Below are 9,190 nucleotides of genomic sequence, written 5' to 3'. Positions count from 1 at the left end.
GAGAACAGGTAGGAATTGACAGCAGTTTTGGCATTGAGTCACGATATCTCTAGCCTCCTTTCTAGTAATGTTAAATCGACATCATAGTGTCTCAGCTGTCACATGAAACCTTTTATGAAAGGCTTTGGCCAAATCTAATTTTGGCGAAAGGGCAATTGCAATCAACTTTGTGGCTTGATCTGCCAGGTCATTTCAACGGGACATAGGTCCCTGTAAGCCTGAGTGAGCCCTAATATGAGTTATAAAGACAGGGAATCTTCGCTTAGCCAGGGTAAGCTGAATCTTTTGAAAAACTTCTACAAGTCTGCTAGATGTCTTAATTAACCCAGCAACTTCTAATGCTTTTACTGCATTAACCACATAGAAGGAATCTGAAACAATATTTAAGGGACCTGGAAAGATTTCCAGAACCTCGGACACTACTAAGTATTCCACAATTTGAGGTGAGGTTTCATGGTATTGTTTGGATGTAACCTTATCATTAACCACATAGGCACCCACTCCTGTTTTAGACCCATCTGTATAAACTACCATTCCATCTGGGAGTGGCTCCTGAGACACAATATGTGGAAATATGATAGCTTGAGGTAAGGCAAATTGTAAGATAGGATGCTTAGGATAGTGATTATCTATTTGAGCATTGAAGGAAGTAACCAGCACTGCCCAAACATCAGAGGTCGCCGTTAATATTTGGACTTGATGGGCAGTATAAGGCACTATCAAAACCTTAGGCTCCCTTCCAAAATGGGTAATGGCTGCTTTTAGTCCACGAAGGGCAAGTTGAGCAACTGCATCTGGATACCTTTCAATAATCTTTGCGGGAGCAGCATTGGGATGAATCCATAACAAGGGCCCCTCCTGCCATAATACAGCAGTTGGTAAGTGTCTAGATTTAAAAACACATAAGTCAAAGTTTTTGGTTTCATCTATGCGTTTTAACTGGGTGTCTTGTAAAGCATTTTCTACTATTTGCAGAGCATGACTCGCAGCTGGTGTTAGGGCCCTCAGTGAGGAAATATGAGCATCCCCTTCCAAAATATCAAATAAAGGTTTCAGCTCGGCCAAGGGAAATTTTAAAAATGGTCTTAACCAATTTATATCACCTAATAATTTCTGAAAATCATTCAAAGTATGTAAATGGTCTCTACGAATCTCCAATTTCTGAGGAATTATCTTTTCTTGATAGATAACCGTCCCTAAAAAGGAGCCAATTTCTGAAAATTGAACTTTCTCAGTAGCAACACATAGACCCCACTGTTCCAAGGTGTTTAATAATAAGGGGTATGAGCTCTGTAAAGTACTTAAATCCTTATGACACATAATAATGTCATCTGTGTAATGGGCCAGCAGCAGAGAGGGAAATTGTTTCTTAATTGGCTCGAGGGCCATTTGTACATACAGCTGACATATAGTGGGGCTGTTGGCCATGCCGTGAGGCAGAACTTTCCACTGATATCTTTTATCAGGTTCAAAATAATTAATAGTAGGTAGTGTAAATGCAAATCTTGGTCTATCTTGTGGACACAAAGGAATAGAGAAAAAACAATCTTTAATATCTATAATTATGATTTTCCACTGCTTAGGCAAGGCAGAGAGTAAAGGCAAGCCTTGTTGCACAGAGCCAAATATTCGCATCTGTGAATTGACGACTCTTAAATCATGTAAAAGCCTCCACTTTCCGGATTTCTTTTTAATGACAAATATGGGTGTATTCCAGGGAGAGGTAGAAGGTTCTAGATGACCGAGCTGCACTTGTTCTTTAATTAGTTTTGTAGCAGCTTCCAATTATTCAGAGGATAGGGACCACTGAGGAACCCACACGGCCTCCTCTGTGAGCCAGGGTATGGGCATAGAACCCTCAGTGGCAACTAGGGAAAACCCAGGCCTTGTCTTCCTGTGTTTGATTCTTGTGAGACAGGATCTAACCTTCCTTGTTCATTCCTGCCAAGACCTTTCCCTTCCTTAAATCCCATTCTCTTTATAATGTTTATAGCTTGTGGGGAGTATTCAGTAGTCAGAACTAGCCCTAGGTCTTGTAAGATATCTCTTCCCCAGAGATTGACAGGGAGAGGAAGCACATAAGGCATAAAACTTCCTGTTTGATCCTCTGGTGCCTGCCAAGTCAATGAGCGAGAACTGACTGTGGGACTGGCCTCATATCCCAATCCTTGTAGGGAGTGGGACGATCTTTTTACAGGCCATGCCTTAGGCCACCAATTAGAAGAAATAATACTTTTATCCACTCCTGAGTCCAGAATTCCAGTAAAGTTCTTCCCCTCTATTGTTAATTGTAAGGTGGGTCTAGTTTTAAGGTCAACCACCAGATGAGCGAAGTCAGTTCCTTAGGAACCAAGCCTTTGAGCACCTCTAAGCTTCTCAGTGGATGGAAAACAATCATGTAAGCTTGGAAGGACAACCAATTGAGCAATCCTGTCCCCAGGGGAGATGAAGAATACGCCTTATGGGCTAGAACAGAGAACTTGAAGTTCTCCGGTATAATCCTGATCTATTACACCGGGGTGTACCACGAGTCCTTTTAAAGTAAGAGAGGAGTGGCCTAAAATAAGGCCGACAATTCCCCCTGGCAGGGGGCTTCTATAATCAACCGGGATCGGCTGCATCCCCATGTGTGGCATTAGTAGGACTCGGGAGGTGGAGCGGAGGTCCACTCCTGCGGAACCCCTTGTGGCTCTGCAGCAAAAAGTGTCCCCTGAGTGTTCAGCAGTGTCCCATATCTTTTGGGGCCCTAGGATCTTGGGCCTGTATATCCGTTTTTTGAAAAATTTTCTTCCTTAATGGCTGAGGGATTTGGAGGGAGGATCTGACCTCTTATATCTCTGACAGAGAGGCAATCCTGAGCCAGATGATAGCCCTTTCCACACCTAGTGCACAGCTTTGATGGTATTTGATTATTTGGGCACTCTTTCTTCATATGTCCCGCCTTCCCACAGGCAAAGCATCGGGCCATATGTTTTGAAGGGAATTTTCCACGATTCTGACCCTTAAGGAGGACTGCAGCCATTTCTAAGTTAGCTGCTGCAAGTCCGGCATTAGTAAGGGGACCTCCCAAGCCACGGCAGACTCTTAACCAGTCTTGTAGCCCTTTGGCTCTTCGAGGAGCAATGGCTGCATGGCATTCAGCTGTGGCATTTTCAAAGATCATCTGTTCAATTAATGGCATTGCTTGCTCTGGTTCCCCAAAGATTCTGTCAGCTGCCTCAGTCATGCGGGCCACAAAGTCAGAAAAAGACTCATTAGATGTCTGAATTATTTTGGACAAATAAAGGTTACTGCCTTCCTTCCTAGGGAGAGACTTCCATGCCTTTATTGCAGCTGATGCTATCTGTGCATAGACCTGCCTGGGATGAGTGGTCTGGTCGTTCGCGTGTACGCCAACTCCCGCCAGCATGTCAAAAGTCCATAATTGTTGTCCCTCAGTGTTTGCATTAATCCTGGCTTGTGCTTGCAGTGCCTCGTGCCACAAGGCCTTCCACTCTAGGTATTGGCCCATATTGTTAAGTACCGCCTTCACTGTGTCCTGCCAGTCTCCTGGCATCATAGCAGCTGTACTTAATCTCTCCACTTAAGATATAGTAAAATTAGCCCCAATTCCATATGCACGTACTGCCTCAGCTAATTCTTTGACCTGCCTATACTCTACTGGGGCATGAACACGAGCGCCTTCTGCTGCTTCAAACACCGGAAATGCAAGTTGTAGCTGCAATCTCCTGGGCTGAGAAATAAATTAGAGGCACTGCCCGAGGCATATGCCAGAGGCAAGGCAGGGTCTGAGGGATTCAAGGTCTTTCTTAGTCTTATCCCAGAACAGCAATCCTTTGCACAGGCGGCTGCTTCCTCTTCTAAGCTCTCCTCCTCGGAGCTGCCAAGGTCTATGGAGGCAGGCTCCTTAATGGGATACAGGGGGGTCCCCCCGAACTCCACTCTCTCTTCACCAGCTGGTGAAGGGTCCTTAACTTTAACAGGCCCTGCAGTGGCCCCTGTTCCTCTTGAGTACTCTTTCCTATAACCAGGCTCCTTGGCCTGCCTCTGTTGCCCAGGCTTTTTTGCCTGCTTCTCCTTTCCAGGCTCCTTGGCCTGATGTCGGCTAACACGCTCTGTTTCTGATAACCTGGAGCAGACCTCTCTTGAAACCTCTTGACTTGCCCTAATAGCTGTGCTTCGGGCTGGATCCTCACAACACAAATAAGCTAAAAGCAAAAGCAACACAAACAAGAGGCCAACTACTGCAGCGGCGGCAATGGGTGAAAATCCTCTCACAACGAAGGCTTCTACCCCAAGCATACCTCTCAGAGACGTACCTCGATCCTGTAGTCTTTTAACCCGCCCCGAATCTCGGGGGGGTCTCTTGTGGCACTGGATGTTTAGTTCCTTCCCGGGTTTTGGCACCAAACTGTTCCATGCCCCTTTTTGAGTCCCCTTCGCCCGTGGAAGAGACACGTGAGACGGTGTTCGGGTGGTTACCACAGCGAGGCTTTATTCTTGTATAAGCAGAAGTGGAAAAGACCCAAAGACCGGGAAAGGCACTGCTATATGTACCCTAGAGTGGCGTGTTCACTTCTGATTGGCTGTTCACTCATCACCCCCATATTACGCCCCGGGATGGGCAGTGACTTTGGTGCGCTTTTTGCCTTTTGCACCTGCGCAGTCAGTTGTTTACTAGTGGGAGGACAGGATGCCCGCGCCATCTTGTAATGACGAATGCTGTCATGCTCACGCGGCTCCCAACAGCTAACATCCAATTTCCCAGCAAGTTTTTAAAGAGACTACTCTACTCTCCCCATCCAATGTATATTTTTGACATATTAGATACTTGTATTTGTGTGTTTATTTCTGTATCCATTGTACCCTCCTTCTTGTCTATGGGTTTGTTTTTGTATCAGTCTTCAGCTGTGTTTGATACTGTAGCTCCATGCTAAGGTCTGAGGGCAGGTATTATGGTATTTCCAGCAAAATGTTTTTCTGATTAGGATTGCTATGGCTGTTTGTGATCTTTTATGTTCTCACAAATGACCTTAGTATTTTTTCCTTGTTCTGTAAAAAGACATCATCAGACTTTGGATAGAGATTGTGTTTGATCTGTAGGTTGTTTTAACAACCTATTTTATATTAATATTTTTATAATGTTATTTCTGGTTATTCAAGAACATGGATGGAGTCTGTCCATACTGTACTGGCTTCAATTTTTGTTCTCATTGTTTAAATCTTTCAACTCCTTTGATAGATTTATTTCTTGTCATAGTTTTATGGGACTAACTATAAACAGGGTTATTTTTTCTGGTTTCTCTATTAGCATGTTCATTGTTAGTGTGGAGAAAAGTTGCTGACTTGTATACTTTTGAAACATACTCTTTGGCTCAACTTGTGTATTGGACTTAGGACGTGAACCTCAACTGAGTACTTGTCTGTATGGACCCACAGCTCAATTTGTGCCATCATCTAATTTGTAAAGGAGTTGCTTATCACAAAAGTAGGACTGCCCATGGAACAACTAAGGTTGACCAGTAGTTTCTCAATCGGCAGGATAATGCAGTACCCATTCTTCAGCCAGTAGCTGTCCACCTGGGGCTCGATGTTCACTTTCAGCACAGTATTCTCAGTGAATCACTTCACATCTATCTCCACATCAAAATGTCCAATGTTTGAAACAGATACAGAGGCCCACAGTGAAACATTAGACAGTGCTCAGTGAGTCTTATGGAATAGTTGGGGGAAGAATCAATGGCCCTGGAATGGATAGGAATTCATAGGGAGATTAACAGAGTCAACCAATCTGGACACTTGGGTGCTCTCAGACACTGAACCACCAACAAAAGAGCATACACCCCACACATATGTAGTGGATATATAGCTTTATCTTCATAGATGATCGGGACTGGGGGAGGGAGTGTGTGAAGGAGGACTGGAAGGAGCGGGGCAGTGATAGGAATGTAAAGTGAATAAATTAATGGAAAGAAATGTCCAGTGCTATACACAATGATATAACCCTTCTTCTGTTCAAAGTGCTGCCCAAACATGATATTAACACAACCCGTGGTGGTGACAAAGATGTTGTCCTCCTTATAGGCTTTGTCCATGGTTGTCACTTCATAGACCTCCATGGCAGCCACAATGATGGTGTCAATTTTGGTGATGATGACTTGGGTCCTGAAACTCTTCAAGACCTGTGCACATCCAATGCCAATGTCACCACAGCCTGCTGCCACTGCCACCCAGCCCACAGTCACCATATTTATGGCCATTTAATGCCACCTATGAATGACTCCTGGTAGCCCTAGAGGTTGTAAAGCTTGCTCTTGATGATGGAATCATTGACATTGATAGCTGGCACCTTCAGTATAGCACTGGCCATCATCTCGTGGAAGTTATGGATCTTAGTCACAGTTTCCTCAGAGATGACTTGGATGCCTGCTAAAAGCTCTGGTCACTTGAGGTGGATAAGGTTGGTAAGGTCACCACCATTGGGGTTCATCTTTGAAGTACAGAAAATTCTCATTGTACTACATGCACTCCTTGTCTGTTTCACCCTTCCAAGCATACACTGGAATGCCGGGCTTGGTTACGGCAGCTGTGAAGTGGAAACTTAAGGGTTGTTTGGAAAGAATAATCTCTAACTGGAGTCCCTTTGCTGTGGTCAGATGGTGTTTTGCTGGGGCAAACGTGAAGAAACATTTTTGTTAACATTGACACAGGTTTGAAAGGCTAAGACAGACTCCTAAAGGAACGTTTTGCTGAAACAGACACAGGAAAGAGGATGTTATACTAAAGCAAGCATGTGAAAGAACACATGATGAAGAACTCTTTGCTAACAACACATACATATTGGTCTGCTTTACTTTGCATAGTTGAGGTGCGTTTGTTGAGATGCCATAGCCATAGGAAAAAAGGCACCAAAAAACTTGTGGTGGTGTACTGCAATTTGTTGCTGCTTCCAAGGACTTGGGATGATTGGATGCATGTGCTGAGGCAAGAGCCATGCTAAGGCAAGGCACATGTTTGGAGGGTATAACTAGGACTCAATGGAGTGATGGAGAGAGAGCTTGGCTTGCTAGTACAGATAGCTGTGCAATGCTTGTGGGTCTTGTGTCTTTTCTGATCTTCACTTCCCTGAGAGAGGCACAGTTAAGAACTTCTCCTGGTATTCCTGTTGGTCTCTCCTGCTGACTCAAGCTGATGCTGAGGCCTGGCTGTCTCTGCTAGGTCATATCACTGCTGTGGCTAATTCTACTCTACTGAACTGGATTGCTGGTGCACCCATGAGGTGTTTAAGAGTGGACTGGTGATTTCCAGACAACACAGACAAGAGTTGCTTCAAAGAACTGTTTTAAATAGGTCCACTCCCTACATATGCTTTGTTTTCCACTACCTCTGGTGGGTGATGGGCTACAAGGAAGGTTCAAGCATTTAAGAATCATCATTAAAAATAGGATTTGAAAAAATTAAAGTTACACAGCTGCTGCATGAGCCTGAGTAGAGAAGATATTGCAGTTGGAACTCTGCATCTCAGCAGCCCAGGCCATTAGAGTCTCAATGAGTGCAGCAGTCACCACAGACATGTGCAGCCAGCCAGCAATCGGAAGAATCCTTCAGTGGTTTGGAGGCCAAACACATTTCCCTTATGTGTATCAAACCTGCACCTCATTCTTGCTTATGTTCAGAGTCTTTTCTCCACACATATCTAGTCTGATGTCTGAAATTTTGTGAGACTGTTTATCAGACATGCTGACAGTGCTGTCTTTAGGACTGATGAACTCAGTGAAGGGGACTAGTTGGTTCCAGGAAGAGACAGAATGGCTATTCTAATTGTGCATTCATTGACATGTATAGACTATCATTTTTAAAAGCACACTTTTCTCAACATGTGGTTTTCTAAACAACAAGCTTGAACTTCATACCTTATCACACCCAAATCATAGTTAGTTATTTAAATAGTAATCTGGTTACATATCTCTCTTCACTGCTTACCTCTGCTGGAGGTCATACATAGGCACAGGAAGGCATATTGATGTCTTAATCAAGACAAATATATACATCAATAGTGAGAGAAGAAATCACACATTCTGAAATTTAGCATTTAATTATTGAAGAAATTCTTGATGTTTTTCTATTCTATGCACAGATTTTTTTCTGTGAAATTGTTCTTCTGAATACTCTTCTTTGTTATGGTGTATGTGTATGTGACAGAGAGGTGGGAGAGAGAGAGAAGAAGAGAGTGTTTTTGCTTGTATATGGGCATATGCATATGTGTATGGGTGACGTGTAGCTGCAAGCACAAGTGTGTGCATGTGTATATGTGAAGCCCAGAGGTGGATACCCAGTGTCTTCTATGAATTTTCAGTATACCTTTTGAGATGTGGTATCTACCACTTGCCAGAAAACTACAGGGATCCCCAATTCTGCTTTCTCACCACAATCTAGCTTCCATATTTGTAATTTCTGAATTTTTTTTTACATTTGTTGTGAATTTTTGGTTTTGATATCTACCCAAACTAAAAGAACATAAAAATACTTTTAAAATATAGCATTTATTCAAGAAAACATTGTGAGGTATTCCAAATCTTAGCAAACTTAATCTTCCTAAAGAGAAGAAAAAAACTATGTGGAATAATAAAAAGAAAGGATTCAGTCAAAATCAATTGTCTCTTGAATGCTTTGAGGGGATAGATGAAGATTCAGTCAGATAATCAAAGTCCATGTACCATTGTTAATAGTTTTTCCAATTATAGACATGTATATGTCTGTGTGCATGCATGCACACACACACACATATGCAGACATGCGCGTGCACACACACATGCACACACGCACACACATGCACAGAACTAAAAAATATTACTCTAGAGGAGCAATCATCTTGGTTTTTAAGTTGAAGGTTTTTTTATGCTTTTTTGGTGTATTGGATTAAATTCACTAATAAGTAACTGTAAACAATTGCCAAATTATTGCTGGCATGTGTAGAAGGTTCAAGAAATCCTGGAACGTGACTGAGGTAATGCTTCCAAAGGTGTAGTACACAAGGTTGATTTCTTTTTGTAAAAAGTCAGCTTTTGAATCTACAGTTAGGCTGCTTCACCAGTTCCATGTGCCTGTCAGGTCCCAACACAGTAACTATGTAATTTGTCTATTAGAGTCATGAATAACAAGTTTTCTAACATTTTAAAATTCTTCAAGT

General features: G+C 42.9%; 1 pseudogene; it reads right to left on the bottom strand.

The window, feature by feature from the left end:
* Window positions 1-5,322: 5,322 nt before the first annotated feature.
* LOC117722724 (adenosylhomocysteinase pseudogene) lies at window positions 5,323-7,739 on the bottom strand (annotated as a pseudogene).
* Window positions 7,740-9,190: the final 1,451 nt, after the last annotated feature.

Source organism: Arvicanthis niloticus, chromosome 17 (assembly GCF_011762505.2).
Source record: "Arvicanthis niloticus isolate mArvNil1 chromosome 17, mArvNil1.pat.X, whole genome shotgun sequence".
Taxonomy (NCBI): domain Eukaryota; kingdom Metazoa; phylum Chordata; class Mammalia; order Rodentia; family Muridae; genus Arvicanthis; species Arvicanthis niloticus.
Note: the sequence above shows the minus strand (reverse complement) of the source record. Positions and strands in the feature narration are given on the sequence as shown.